Consider the following 16,646-nt stretch of genomic DNA (forward strand, 5'->3'; position numbering starts at 1 on the left):
TGGCTTGCACAGTAAAATATACATTTTTGCAGATTACACAATTTAACACGGAAGAGGACAGTATACTACTACAGAGGGATCTGGATAGATTGGAGGCTTGGGCAGAGAAGTGGCAGATGAGGTTTAACACTGACAAATGTAAGGTTATGCATATGGGAAGGAATAATGCAAGTCACCCGTACATACTAAACCAAGGCCAATAAGATAATGGGTTGCATCAAAAGGGGCATAGATGCCCGTGATGAGAACATAGTCCTACCACAAATCGCTAGTCAGATCACACAGGGAGTACTGTGTACAGTTCTGGGCTCCTGTGAACAAGGCAGACATAGCAGAGCTGGAGAGGGTCCAGAGGGGGGCAACTAAAGTAATAACTGGAATAGGCCAACTACAGTACCCTGAAAGATTATCAACATTAGGGTTATTCACTTTAGAAAAAAAGACGACTGAGGGGAGATCTAATTACTATGTATAAATATATCAGGGGTCAGTACAGAGATCTCTCCCATCATCTATTTATCCCCAGGACTGTGACGAGGGGACATCCTCTGCGTCTGGAGGAAAGAAGGTTTTTACACAAAACATAGAAGAGGATTCTTTACGGTAAGAGCAGTGAGACTATGGAACTCTCTGCCTGAGGAGGTGGTGATGGTGAGTACAATAAAGGAATTCAAGAGGGGCCTGGATGTATTTCTGGAGAGTAATAATATTACAGGCTATAGCTACTAGAGAGGGGTCGTCGATCCAGGGAGTTATTCTGATTGCCTGACTGGAGTCGGGAAGGAATTTTTCTCCCCTTAAGTGGGGAAAATTGGCTTCTACCTCACAGTTTTTTTTTGCCTTCCTCTGGATCAACTTGCAGGATAACAGGCCGAACTGGATGGACAAATGTCTTTTTTCAGCCTTATAAACTATGTTAGTATGTATGCGGAACCATTCATTTCAATGGGTTCGCAAAAAATACGGAAGTTACTCCGTGTGCATTCCGTTTCCATATGTCAGTATTTCAGCATTACAGACAAGGATAGGACTGTTCTATTAGGGGCCAGCTGTTCCGTTCCGCAAAATACAGAATGCACATGGACCACAATATACATACGGTCGTGTGCATGAGTGGTTAGTTTATTTTATTCTACTTGATTTTAATTTGTTTAGTGTATGTTCTTAATAAAACTACTTTTAAGTGACCAACTTCCCACAAACCAATTTTCTTCCTGGGCTGTCTTCACATCTATACCAACTATTGATTGAGTTACTTTGAGACAGCATTTTAAGCCAGAATTTTGGTGCAAAATGGTGCATTTTAGGCCCACCCCATTTCCCCATGAAATCCTGTCTCCTTTCTGCTAAGTCCACCCTTTTTCAGGTGTGTCAGAAAAAAAGTGTAAAAACCCTAGGTGAGCCAAATTGCACCACTTCTTTACACAAGTTTTTGGCCCAGATATTCCTCAACGTACTAATGTAGTGCATGCCGACTATTCATTATGAATGACTATTATGCATGTCTACCATTGAACATGTTTAACTATTCCAGCCTCTCTTCTTAAAAATCGATCATACATTCTTACTTAGTTTGTGTCTGGATATTACTTACTCAACCCATTGCAAGCAAGCAAACGTTTGATAATATCAATGTCTGTGCTATATACATGTGCTATGCCATGTTTTACTTTACTAAATATCACTAAAAAAGTAGAGCACATATAGGCAAGGGTGAGCCTAGGAAGAGTTTTGCCTGGACCTCTGGGGTGGGACTAGTGACATAATCACAACCCAAGTTAGTGACATCAACGGAAAGGTACCAAGGCCACCAATAGCAACCACTGTCTGTGTAAAGCAGAAGGGAAACCCAATGGCACTTTTTCATTCCCCGACTTGCCAACCTTTCGGTCTGGTCTTGTGGCACCCCCACTGTACTCTGTGACAATGGCAGGGGAACTAATATACATGAGTTACAGCCATAGGAATTCATGTAGGTCTACAATCTATAAGGACAACCATATGTAAACCAACAAACCCTACTGCAGTTGTGGTCCTCAAGTTCAGTATTTGATTGTCAGTGCTACATGTGCTCTAACAGTTTAGTGACATTTATTAAAATGTATGGTCTATTATAACAATATAACATTGATTCTATTTTCCATGTCTTACACATTAATCCTTACTCTCTGATTATCTGATATGTTCATATCTTTCCAGCTTCTGAGCTACTAGGGTCTTCCTCCTCATCAGAATTTACATCCTCTTATAATGGGATGAAGATATCTGGCAGTGGCTATTTTTGGTGAGTCTCCGATTATTCTTTCCCTCACATCAAGTGCCAATTTCCTCTCACATCCTCTATAATGTATATAATATCTACTATACTAATAGCATAGTAGTGTGTAGGACTGTAGTTTGCCATAGTTATGTCTCTCACCCGGAAGTCCAGTCGGTTTGGATGTTAGCTAGACTGAGGTGCGAAGTCCAGTTCTTTACCCATAACCCCCACAAGGAGGTATGGACTTTTCCCAGTTAGATCCCCAAGTTGCTGTCCAAAAAATATTTACTGATTGATGGCAGAAGTGCAGTTTAAAGTGTAGAAACATAGCCAGGGGTTGTCATCAGAGAAAGTGGACCCTCTAAGCCCAATCAGTTTGGTACTAGCTAGACTGGGGTGCAGAGTCTCAGGAATCTCCTGGTCTTCACTCTTAACCCCCACAAGGAACATAACCAGGGGTTGTCACCAGGAAAGAGGAAAAGGCTCAAAATCGGGAGTAGAACAACAAGTCACAGCCCACTAATCTAAAAGGTGAGACACAAGCAAAATCTGGAAACAAAGTCAAGATCAGGATAACAATCAAGCAAATATGTACTTTAATACACAGGTTAGGTGGTGAGGTAGGAGTTCAACTTAAATAGAGCATCAGGATGATGTCACCAAGGAGCACCGGGGGTCATGGTTGAGCAGGAGAGACATGGGACCAGCAGAACTGTGGCTGCCAGTAGGAGATATCTCTGGAGTGGGAACTTATAAATCCATGGCTGGCAGAGAGGACACTGGAACAGAACGAGATTAGTAACGACCACATAGCTGTTTATCAAGGAACTTGCTTGTAAGGGTTCTTGATGACCCATTTGGGAACCCCATTATAACTATGCAAAGATCAGGTTTGACATCTATCATACATATGTGGCTGTACTGTTTATTGGTGAGAATATATTGCCTCACAGAGCCACCCTCAGGTCAAAAGCCACTTGTAGAGCGTCTACAAGTCCATAAGGTAACCATAGAGAATCTGTGTGGTGCCGTATTGGGTCTGTGTTTGTGGCTTCGCAGTATGCATGGATGGACCCTAACAGGTTAAATCATCTCTTCTTCACCCAAATTCTTCTAATCAGAACTGGTCAGGGGTGATTCGGCCCATCCTTATTTAGATCACGCCCATCACAATTAGTGACTCTTCTTAATATCTCCTCTTGACAAAGAGCTCATTGTACTATAAATGTCAGGGACGACTCTCTCTGCCTGTTGGCCTGCACTGTGATGTCTTGCACTGCAGTACATGTTACTCCTACAACATTTGTACTATTGTTTATTTACAGCATTTTATGGCAGTGACAATCATATTATTCATTTTCGTACATGACCCTTGAGTAGAGCTGCCCCCTCTTCATATGTTCAGAATTCTCAAAGGTAAATACAAAAACATACCAGAGACATTGCAAAGTGTTAACTTGTAGTTATGTTCTGGAATATGATAGAAGCCTGGAAAACACAGGATAGAGCCCCTACAACAAAGATCAGAATTCCCTTATACCTCCCACTCTCATCATTTATAGGAGGCACTCTACGCCATAGACTAGTTCACTTCTTCCTTGAAGAGCCTTGAACAGGTTGGCAATGACCATGGGAAACAGGCTGAGGTTGTGGTCCTCCTTTAATGGGCATCATTGCAGACACAATAGACACTGCGACTCCATACAAGTGTGATGTCACTAAAAAGGAGCAGAGATGTCATATAAATGGTTTGTCTATTTTAGAAAACTAATCTTTAAAACAGCCTAATAGGGTATTCTGTAGATTACCTTAATCAGAACCATCAATAAACCAGAGCAGAGAGCAGCTATGAAGAGGATCTCTCACTTTGGAGGATCTGACTGTCACGGACACTCCCGTGACAGGTGCCAGGAGATCAGAGATACTGGCAACATGTGGGTTAATCTGAATGGTTCCTTGTGGATCATTTGTGTCTGTGTTGTTTTGGTATGACTATACCTCTGGCAGGTGTTGTTGGTTTGGTCATTTAACTTCCCCTATTTATTACTGCTTACCCTTTTTGGGGGTGTGGTTTATAGCTTCAATTTCTGGGCTCTGGGCTAGCTGGTTGTTGGATCTCGGTTGAGCTCCTGGCGCTGCCTTTGCTCCATGTGAAGTTAAGTGTCATCGTCTCTATTTGTATTTTGTTTGTTGTATTTCCCTGTCTTTTGTATCTAGGCCTGAGGGAGACTCCTGTTCATCCTTCTGGTGGAGGAATAGGTTGTCTCAAGTCCTGTCACTAAACCAGGGCACTACGGGGTGTGTTAGGGCTCTAGATTCCTGTGTATGAACTTTCCTACCATCAAGGTCAGTTCATACTGATAGTTTGTCAGGACTTGGATTAGGGTTGCTCTAGGAGGTGACCTTCTCCTTTACCCTGGTTTCCATACCTAGTTCCTATCCTCTTTCCTCCTGTGCTCGGTGTGGAGTTTCCCACCCTCACCCCATCCGTGACACCGACACATCCATGAATTACAATGACAGCCATTATGGTCCATAGACTGCTTCACTTCTTCCTTGGAGATTCCTGAACAAGTTGGCAATACCCATGGGAAACAGGAATGGAGGTAAGGGTCCTCCTTTTATTGGCACCACTGCAAGCACCGTAGACATTGGGCCTCTATACAAGTGTGGTGTCAGTATAGAGGAGCAGTGATTTCACTAAAAAGGCTTTGTCTGTTTTAGAAAACGAATCTTTGAAACACCTTATTGGGGTATTCTGGAGATTCCCATCAATAAGCCAGAGCAGAGAAAGCGGCTATGAAAAGCGTCTCTCACTCTGAAGGACCCAACACATCCTTGAATTACACTGACAGTCTTTGCGGCCCATTGACTGGTTCACGTTTTCTTTGGAGAGCCCTACACATGTTGGCAATGCCCATGAGGAACAGTAATGGGAGAGGATGAGATACTGGTCCTCCTTTCTGGGCAGAATTGCAAGCACCATAGACAATGAGCCTCTATACAAGTGTGATGTCACTATAGAAGAACAGTGATATCACTTGAAAAGGTTTGTATATTTTATAAGACAAGTATTTCAAACACTCTATTAGGGTATTCTGGGGTTTCTCTTATCCACCCTATCAATAAGACAGAGCAGAGAATATGCTACGAAAAGCATCTCTCACTTTGGAGGATCCAATACATCCATGAATTACTCTGACAGTCATTGTGGCCCAAAGACTTCTTCACTTCTTCCATAGAGATCCTTAAACAGATTGGGAATGCCCATGGAAAACCAGGATGGGTAAGTTGAGGTAGTGGTCCTCTTTTAATGAGCACCTTAGACACTGGAATTTGTATGAGTGTGAAGTCTCACTTTGGAGGACCCAACACATCCCTGAATTACGTTGACAGTCAGCAGAGTTCAATGGGTGCCGTGCAATACTTCAGTTGCCCTGTGGTGGGTGGCACTGCAGAGGAGTTAAACACTTGCTGCACATCTCTCCTGCAGAATACAAAACGATCATTAGGAGTCTTAGCAGCAGGACAATCTGTGACTATCTTATATTAGGGAGACCCTTCCAGCAAAAAGATATAAAAAAAAAAAAACGGGCAACCCCTTTGATGTGGGATTCTGAAGCTAAGTGTCAAAAGCTGTCGTAGAGCAGAAAGTGACTGACAGCTTCAGATTGGTATCTATTCTTAATCCCTATCTTCAGCATGGGGTAGAAGCAGGGCCCCTGGTCACCAGCAACTGAACTCATGGGCACTGCCCAAATTCCCTGTTACACAAACTCTTGATAAAGCACCACCTACAACAAAGAGATTTCCAAAATGATTGTCTACGTTTCATTTAGAAAATATTATATAACTTCAAGGCGATAGTCTGACAATGATGAAAACGAGGGTGTGAGTGGGAGACCATGGGAGGACTTCACTACAGAAGCAGGAAGTGAGGAAGAGGGGGATTAGGAGAATGTTTACAGAAAACACATGAGAAGAGCTCCGAAAAGATCTGCCTCGTAGGCTTCTCTAATGACCAGATGTTGGGGAGAGAAGGAACACAAATTACTTCTCTTACTGAACCATGGCTGAGTGAATCCAACCTTCCTACTTTCCCAGGAAAGATTAACCTTCCCTTTACTGTACAACCCCCTCCTAATCAGTAGCTGTGAGGTCTGGAGGTATCTGCAAAGCTTCTAGGATGACCAATGTGCATCAAGGTGCCTTCTTCAGTCAATATTTGACCTAGTAAACAATGTTACAAGGATAATTGGCATCTGAATTCTCAGTGGCCCTTTAGACTCCAGCCGTGGTGGGCCTCCATCCATCCTACATTCTTTTTCATGCCTCGTCACTCTCTAGAATGCTCTCCTTTGATATCCACATCCCTTCATTTATTATCATAATAAGTGCAATTATTCATTATCATACTTGCCGACTCCCTCTGCATTTTAGACTAAAAAGTTAGAAGGAAACAAATGTCTAAAAGCAGAATCCATTGTTTTCAATGGGAATCCATTTTCATCCAAAGGTATGGATTGATGGCGGAGAACAATGAGGAGACAGAATTGAATGGAGTAACGGAGACTTGGTTAACGTGTAGGAAGGAGATAGGAAGAGTGGAGAATGTCACGCCTTGTCCATCCTTCCCTGACATCCACTGTTCCCAGGCTTTCCTTCACTACACTAGGTACACCGGGCTCATTAGGGATCACTTAGTGATATTAGGTTATGGTGAGTATTAGTGTTGATTGCAAATATTCTAATCGCAAATTTTTATTGCGAATATCGGCACTTCGAGATTTTGCGAAAATCTAGAATATAGTGCTATATATTCGGAATTGCAATTATTCAAGTTTTTTTTTTCATCAGCACTACCGCTTCTTGCTTGTGGGCCAATGAGAAGGCTGCAATGTCTTTATCTGAGCTTTGGAACATCCCTAGCGACCAATAGGAAAGTTGCCTACCCCTTACTATATAAGAACCTCCCCAGCAGCCATTTTCTGCATTTTTTTTGCAGTTCTGAGGGAGAGCAGTGTCATTGCTGTGCTCTGTGCTTTCATCTGGATCCTATTCCTCATCCAATTACATTAGATAGTCAGTTAGCTCATCTATATATAATACAGATAGTTAGTGGGAGATAGTCAGTGTAGGTTATATACAGTATAGTGTAGCTGATAGGTTCCAGTGCAGGGTGTTAGGTAGTGTGATAGGAATTACAGTTTTTCTGCTGGCCATACATACATGCTACAGACATAGTGCTGTGATGTCACAACAATACTTAGTTAAATGTATTGCGCAAAAAAAATGTATTGCAAATATTATGCAAAAAAAATTCGAGAAATATTGCGAAAACGAATATCGCCTATGCCGCTCATCACTAGTGAGTATGTAATTGCAGCGTAATACTTTCCAAGATGGTGCATGTCAAGTGAAGAATTTCGGGCAGGCACTAACCTAGCCTGGAGTAGTTCACAGACACTATTCTGCACCAGAAAGTGCAAACAAAGTTATGTCACAAGGCCAGTGCTTTTATATGGATGTTATCAGTATTATCCTGTAATATATTATTATATCTGGTGATATCAGCATTGGTTTAAATGTAACATTCACGGCATTTATCAGCTCTGAGATTGCAGGATAAATAATGTATTTTAGTGATCAGAATAGTTTATTATATTGCAGCATTAATATTACATATTATGTGGTGGTATCAGTATAATATATTATGTTGTGGTGTTAGTCTCACATGGTGATATTAGTATATAACTAGTATTACATATTACTGTATATGCAGATAACCATATAATACATGTATGTATGGCGGAATTAGTATTACATATTAGAGGGCATCTGTCAGCAGATTTGCACCTATGACACCGGCTGACCTGTTACACGTGCACTTGGCAGCTGAAGACGTCTGTGTTGGTCCCATGTTCATATGAGAAAAAATGTATTATATGCAAATGAGCCCCAGCGCTGCAGGGCACCAGTGCTAACCAATATATAGTATACATAACTCTATATGGTCAGGTCAGTATTCAACATTATATAGTGATCTCTGTATTATCTATTATATGGTGATGTTACACTTTAAGGTGACATTGGTATTACTTATTATATGATTTACTATATTATAAAGTTTGGGGATATCAGTAAAAGGGTCCATTCAGACAACCGCAGGCCCACAAATGGCAGGTCCGTAATATACAGGCATCGGCCGTGTGCACTCCATGGTGTGGATGGGTCCGACCAGCCGTGTGCACTCTGTTTGCGGATGTGGACCCATTGAACTTGAATGGGTCCGCGATCCTCAAGATACAGAAACAGATAGGACATGTCCTATCTTTTGGGGAATTGAGGCACGGATTGGAAGCGCTTCTGTGGGCTCTCAGGTCTGTGCCTTCTCGCCGCAAAAGATAGGACATGTCCTATCAGTTTCTGTATCTTGCGGATCGCGGACCCATTCAGCAGCATGGGAAACGGAGCACTTACTTTTGTCTGAATGGACCCTAATGCAGCTTACTGCATGGTGCTAACAATATAACATACAGTAATATCAATATAACATATATTATGGTAATATGGTGCTCTTTATCATACGTCATTATATTATAGGGCGATATTAGTATTATATGCTATGATAACGGAGACGCGGTGTAAGGTTAGCGCTAATAACCAGGTCCTCTCTTGCGAAGATCTTCTTGCTGCTGTTGTCTCCTCTGCTCCAGCTGCAGGGACATTCCTGTACACAGCCCCCCTCCTCCCTGCACCAACATCCAAACCTCCTCTCCTTCCCCTACTGAACCCCCTCCAGATGGTTAACCCTTTCCTCACCCGGCTTATCTGGACGGCTAGCACAGGACTCAGCACGACAATGTGGGGTTTGCAAAACTGAGGTGCAAGTTACCAAACTGTTTGCACCCACAAAAAAAGAGTTGACGCCCAGGAGAGACCAGCCGCTGCTGTCTGCCCGGTATACATTTATATTACGCATTCTGACCCTATGCTTAGAGAAGAAGATGCACAAATAATCCATCTAAGGCCTCATGCACACGATCGTGTCCGTTCCGCAATATTTGCAAATCGCACGCGGACCCATTCATATCTACGGGGCCGTAAATAATGCGGACAGCACACGGACGTCAAGTCCAAATAATACTGCTATAGAGTGCCTAAACAAAATAACCATCGGCAAAAGAATCGTGTTCAAATAACAGCGCCATACAATGGCCATCTATAAGCGTCATCAGGTACTGAAATATAGGGGGTCATTTATTAAGACCGGCGTTTTAGACACCAGTCTTAAAGGGGTTATCCAACCCCTATAATGCCCGGGCCCCATCACACAGGTTGTACTTACCTGCTCTTCAGCACCCGCATCGCTTTTGATGCACCCATGGCCGCCACTGCATCACCGGTCGCCTGAACCAAAGCATTGTGCCTGGTTTACCAGTGAACTTTATGGTGGTAGGTTTTCTTTAAATAATACCGCTGAACAGTGCCCACGTCATACAACTATTCAGTCTGAAATGTGCTATATATCACCTACATAATACAACATTCAGTTGCCCAAATAATTGCAACCTCAGCCGTGTTAGCCCCCCCAAATTTTTGAACAAAACATATGCGATTGGTTAGATCTTTGTTAGATCAGGTTAGATCAATTGTTGTTTGCGTTAGATCTCATACAGAAGTAGAGATATTAACAGTTATTTGCAGGGGGGGGCTAACCCGTCATCAGCCCCCCCCCTTATCAAAAAATTAACCAAAAAATTAGCTATTTTGGAAGATATTTGTTAGATCAGGTATGATCAACTAGTTGTTTTGTTAGATCTCACATAATTACAGACTTATTAAGTGATTAATGAGGGGGGGCTAGCCCCCCCACATGCAATTTTCTGGTAAAATTTGATGCAGACTAATAGGCCTTCGTTAGATCCGGTAAGATCAAGTGGTTTCAACGTTAGATCTCATTTAATTACAGAGATATTTCACATAAAAACACAGATATTAGGTAGTATTAAATAGGGGCGCTAGCCCCCCCCCCCCCACATGCGATTTTCAGGTAAAATTTGACGCAGGCTAATAGGCCTTCGTTAGATCCGGTAAGATCAAGTGGTTTCAACGTTAGATCTCATATAAATACAGAGATATTATGGATATTTGGTATTACGTTAGGGGGGGCTAGCCCCCCTATTTAATACTTCCTAATATCTGTGTTTTCATTTGAAAAATCTTTGTAATTATATGAGATCTGACGTTAAAACCACTTGATCTTACCGGATCTAACGAAGGCCTATTAGCCTGCGTCAAATTTTACCTGAAAATCGCATGTGGGGGGGCTATCCCCCCCTGACGTAATACCAAATATCCATAATATCTCTGTAATTATATGAGATCTAACGTTGAAACCACTTGATCTTACCGGATCTAACGAATGCCTATTAGTCTGCATCAAATTTTACCAGAAAATTGCATGTGGGGGGGCTAGCCCCCCCTCATTAATCACTTAATAAGTCTGTAATTATGTGAGATCTAACAAAACAACTAGTTGATCATACCTGATCTAACAAATATCTTCCAAAATAGCTAATTTTTTGGTAAATTTTTTGATAAGGGGGGGCTGATGACGGGTTAGCCCCCCCTGCAAATATCTGTTAATATCTCTACTTCTGTATGAGATCTAACGCAAACAACAATTGATCTAACCTGATCTAACAAAGATCTAACCAATTGCATATGTTTTGTTCAAAAATTTTGATATGGGGGGGCTAACACGGCTGAGGTGTAATTGCATACACTTCTCAAATACCAAGCATCATACAGTGCCTAAAAGAAACTGCAAAATAGTGGCCAAATTATACTTCCATACAAAGCTCAAATAAAGGCATTGCAGCGGGTGATGCTAGGGAGACTCGTCCCCGTCGCGGCCTGCTATTGGCTGCTCAACCCGTCGCCAGATGTTTTGATCCGTGCGACAGGGAGATGCAGCGGCGGCCGTGCAGGGATTAGAGGCGACACAGGTGCCTGGGAGCGGGGTAAGTATTATCTATATGAGGGGCCCGGCCATTGAGGGGCATGTTTTATACTTTGGATAACCCCTTTAACACTATACAATACTGACATATAACAAAACTACTATATAGAACCCATATAATAACACTAAGGGTACTTTCACACTTGCGGCAGGACGGATCCGACAGGCTGTTCACCATGTCGGATCCGTCCTGCGGCTATTTCGCTGTGCCGCCGGACCGCCGCTCCGTCCCCATTGACTATATTGGGGACGGGGGCGGAGCTCCGGCGCAGCACGGCGGTGCACGGCGAAAGCGGCCGGACTAAAAAGCCTGACATGCAGTAATTTTAGTCCGGCGGCCATTCGCCGTGCACTGCCGTGCTGCGCCGGAGCTCCGCCCCCGTACCCATTATAGTCAATGGGGACGGAGCGGCGGTCCGGCGGCACGGCGAAATAGCGGAAGGACGGATCCGACATGGTCTACAGCATGTCGGATCCGTCCTGCCGCAAGTGTGAAAGTACCCTAAACTGACATATATAACAAATAACACACGCCCATATAATAACACTATACAGTATTGACATATAACAAATAATACTGCTATATAGAGCCCATATATACAGAGTATTGTTATATAGAGCCCATATATACAGAGTATTGTTATATAGAGCCCATATAATAACACCATACAATACTGACATATAACAAATAATACTGCTATACAGAGCCCATATAATACTATACAATACTGACATATAATACTGCTATATAGAGCCCATATGTACAGAGTACTGCTATACAGAGCCCATATAATACTATACAATACTGACATATAACAACACTGCCGTATAGAACCCATATCATAACACCATACAGTACTGACATATAACAAATAACACTGCTATGTACAGCCCATATATAGAGAGTACTGCTATACAGAGCCCAGGGGCAGATTGGGAACTTAAAGTGGCCCTGGAAAAAAAAAATACGAAAAGTGGCCCCATGTTGTTAGGCGGGACATAATTGATAGAAGATGGGGCAACAGAAGTAGATAGGGCCTGCAATACCATTGTGCATCACAAAGTACCGCCCCAGCAGAACCAGATGCCACAGTTGAGCTTCAGATCATTATGTACCTGGCCTGCGGCCATCAGAAGAGCTTGGGTGGCCCCCTGGGCATTGGCCCATTAGGAAATTTCCCTGTAGGGACTATGGCCCATCCGCCCCTGACAGAGGCTATATAATACCATAAAGTACTGACATATAACAACACTGCTATATAGAACTCATATAATAACACTATACACTACTGACATATAACACTGCTATGCACAGCCTGTATATAGAGAGTACTGCTATATGGAGCCCACATAATAACATCATACAATACTGATATAGATACAGCCCGTATATAGAGAGTACTGCTATACAGAGCCCATATAATAACGCCATACAATGTTCACATAACAGTGCTGTACAAAGTCTATGGTTGCGAATGCCATGTGGATTTTTTGTTAGCCTTTGAATGGGGCGATTGAATCCCTCTTAAGGGTAGAATTCGTGGGGTATTTGCCCTGTTTGCCCCATCATAGTCCAGCACAGGCCTGGTCTCATTTATGTTTATCATGATTTGCCGTTATTTTACGTCTGGAAAGACGGTGTCCGTAAAAAAGTGTCCCACGGCCCCAAGATACAAGCCACGGGCCTGCAATACCTAGTCCTCAGACACAATAGCGCAGTAAGGAGCTGGTGACGAGGGTCTGTGCACGTGTGTATACGGCATGTGAGCCTATGGGGGTATTAGTTACAGACATCGAGGAGACATTTTCAGGGTTGGCAGGACTAATAATACGGCAGTATCTAAGAGTTTTTCCGGAGCTAAACCTTTAGGAAATAAGATTTTTCTTCCTAGACGTGCAGATGGCTTATGCCAAGGCATGCCACGGGCCAGACACCATGCTCAACACTAATCCCTATAAGAGTGTATTATGGCAGCATTACAGGGCAGTATAAAACCCACAATTACGGTTCTGTTATAGAGACTTTTGTAGACGTACATGCCAGTGAAATGTCTCACATATGCCTGCGTTATCCATATGAACCTTTTGGTTTAGTTCACTTGGGGCTTGTACATACAGCGTACACCATGAGCATGGGTTCTGTAAGGTTAATAATACCATCCGTCTGCTGCTGTATGGTGGGCTGTCCACTCCAGTGCTGCCATATGGTGTGCTACAATACGGTGTGCTTTCAGGTCTGTATGCTGCCATATGGTGTGCTGTCAGGTCTGTGTGCTACCATACAATGCCCTGTTAGGTCTGCGTACTGCTATTTGGTGTGCTGTCAGGTCTGTGTGCTGCCATATGGTGTTCTCTCAGGTATGTATGCTGCCATACAGTGTCCTGTTAGGTCTGCGTACTGCTATTTGGTGTGCTGTCAGGTCTGTGTGCTGCCATATGGTGTTCTCTCAGGTCTGTATGCTGCCATACAGTGTCCTGTCAGGTCTGTGTGCTGCCATTTGGTGTGCTGTCAGGTCTGTATGCTGCCATACAGTGTCCTGTTAGGTCTGCGTACTGCTATTTGGTGTCCTCTCAGGTCTGTGTACTGCCATATGGTGTTCTCTCAGGTATGTATGCTGCCATACAGTGTCCTGTCAGGTCTGTGTAGTGCCATTTGGTGTGCTGTCAGGTCTGTGTGCTGCCATATGGTGTCCTGTCAGGTCTCTGTGCTGCCATGTGATGTTTTGTCAGGCCACTGTGCTGCCATACAGTGTCCTGTTAGGTCTGTGTACTGCCATTTGTAGTGCTGTCAGGTCTGTGTGCTGCCATACGGTATGTAGTCAGGTCTGTCTACTGCCTTATGTTATGCTGTCAGGTCTGTGTGCTGCTATATGGTGTGCTGTCAGGTGTGCATGCTGCTGTATGATGTGTTGTCCAATCTGTATACTGCTTTTTGGTGTTTTGTCATGTCCACACACTGCCATATGGTGCACTGTCAGGTCCGCATGGTGCGCTGTCCTGTTCATGTACAGCCATATGGTGTGTTGTCCGCTCGGCATTCTGCCAAATGGTGCACTACTGGGTCTGTGTTCTGCCTCTGTGGGGCACCATATCCTTCAAGTTACCCTAAAAAACCTCCCTAGCAGGCACTTGGAGGTGCAGTATGGACCCACAGCAGACTATAGGTGCCATACTACTAATGCGTAACACAACCATGAGTATGAGGCCCACGACCGATACCTCTGGCTCTTTGGGAATCTGCATTAGCTTAATGTTCTAGGACAGGAGGAAGTGGACTGTCAGAATTATTTCTGGATTATTGGATGTCAGATATGAGGAGCTCCCTTTAATTCTCTGGATCCTACATGGCACATATGAGAGCCTACGTTGGATAACAGAGCTGAATCCGGAGCACAGTGAACAGTAGGCGTACGCTGGATGGCGATGCCAATGGTTGGTACAGAGTCCAAATCCTCCTATGTACAGATTGTAAGTGAGAACACCTCGTACATCAACCGGAATGAGCTCGAAGACAGATGGAGCTTTTCCATCCAAGTCAAATGATATCAAAATCACATGTGAAGGAAGCAATTATAATGGCGGAACGTTCCAAGCTGGAACGAAACTCGAGCGCAAACTAAAGCGTCTTCTGTTAGGCTGCCCAGGACGTCGTACTGGGATTCTGTTATACACAACAGGGATTTGTGAGGGGTGGTCTGGTTTAGAAAACCCAAAATATGTACATTATAGAGAATATGGAGTTCATAAAGGGGTCCTCAGTTCAGGACCTATCAGCCAAAATGGGTCCTGAACAGCATCCCTTTTTGTCGATGTATCACGTTGACAGGCCTTTGATGTCAATGAGACCTATGTAATTCTTCTCATCACCTGCGGGGGCACTGCAGAGGAACTGAACACTTGCTAAGAGGTTGCCTCACACATTACAGCGGATCACCGGTGATCAGGGAGCCTTCTAAATAACTGATTTAGGGAGTTGCTATTATGGGAGTGTTAATGGGCTGCATCTGTCAGCAGTTTTGTACCTATGACACTGGCTGAACTGTTACATGTGCGCTTGGCAGCTGAAGGCCTCTGTGTTGGTCACACCTAAGCTCTTGAGCTCTTGTGCCGGATGAGACCTAAAGGCTCCTCCACTGTACTACAAATGGCACATTGCAGGTGTGGGGCCCTGTACCACATTTTACAATGGGGCCCAGGAACTTCAAGTTATACTTCTACTGTATATTATAATCAATCAAAAAGTGACGTTACCACCATCATTTTATTTATTAATGAAGGCCACCATGAAATCCTTCAGAGGGAACTATTCTCACTTGCAGTACCATTTTTCACCACTGCTTGAGCCAACAACTTTCTATAGATATCAATGCAACAGCGCCCCCACCGATGAAACCTAACCAGGTCAGGCGGTACATGAAGAAGTCTTGGCAATGTATCATCTGTTAGATGCAGCCATATATTGTCATAATAAGTAGCGCTTCCACATCTGAAGAGGGCAAAACTATGCCCACATGCTGGGCGAGCAGTTTTCATTGAACTGATTCCCAGACAACAGAAGTGGTATTTTTTTTCCTTTGTACAAAAATGCCTCATAAAATATGTAACTTGTTTTCTTTAATGAGGGATTACTTTAATGAAAACCATGGCGTGGCGCTGGAATGCAGGAAATTTCAAACAGGCAACAAGATATGGCTCATAATGCAGAATCTGTACTTCTCATGATGTATGTGGCCACGTACAGTACAGACCAAAAGTTTGAACACACCTTCTCATTCAAAGAGTTTTCTTTATTTTCATGACTATGAAGGCATCAAAACTATGAATTAACACATGTGGAATTATATACATAACAAACAAGTGTGAAACAACTGAAAATATGTCATATTCTAGGTTCTTCAAAGTAGCCACCTTTTGCTTTGATTACTGCTTTGCACACTCTTGGCATTCTCTTGATGAGCTTCAAGAGGTAGTCCCCTGAAATGGTCTTCCAACAGTCTTGAAGGAGTTCCCAGAGATGCTTAGCACTTGTTGGCCCTTTTGCCTTCACTCTGCGGTCCAGCTCACCCCAAACCATCTCGATTGGGTTCAGGTCCGGTGACTGTGGAGGCCAGGTCACCTGGCGCAGCACCCCATCACTCTCCTTCATGGTCAAATAGCCCTTACTTTCAAAGTTTTCCCAATTTTTCGGCTGACTGACTGACCTTCATTTCTTAAAGTAATGATGGCCACTCGTTTTTCTTTACTTAGCTGCTTTTTTCTTGCCATAATACAAATTCTAACAGTCTATTCAGTAGGACTATCAGCTGTGTAGCCACTTGACTTCTCCTCAAAGCAACTGATGGTCCCAACCCCATTTATAAG

At 43.3% G+C, this 16,646-nt stretch overlaps 1 protein-coding gene across 2 annotated transcripts in view; it reads left to right on the plus strand.

The window, feature by feature from the left end:
- Positions 1–16,646, plus strand: part of PLEKHG2 (pleckstrin homology and RhoGEF domain containing G2) — a 76,025-nt gene that overhangs the window by 14,259 nt on the left and 45,120 nt on the right. For both annotated transcript variants that reach the window (XM_040442008.1, XM_040442010.1), the window contains exon 2: positions 2,200–2,284. The gene's annotated coding sequence lies outside the window, so the exon portion shown is untranslated. The remainder of the gene's footprint in view (positions 1–2,199; positions 2,285–16,646) is intronic.

Source organism: Bufo bufo, chromosome 8, assembly GCF_905171765.1.
Source record: "Bufo bufo chromosome 8, aBufBuf1.1, whole genome shotgun sequence".
NCBI lineage: Eukaryota > Metazoa > Chordata > Amphibia > Anura > Bufonidae > Bufo > Bufo bufo.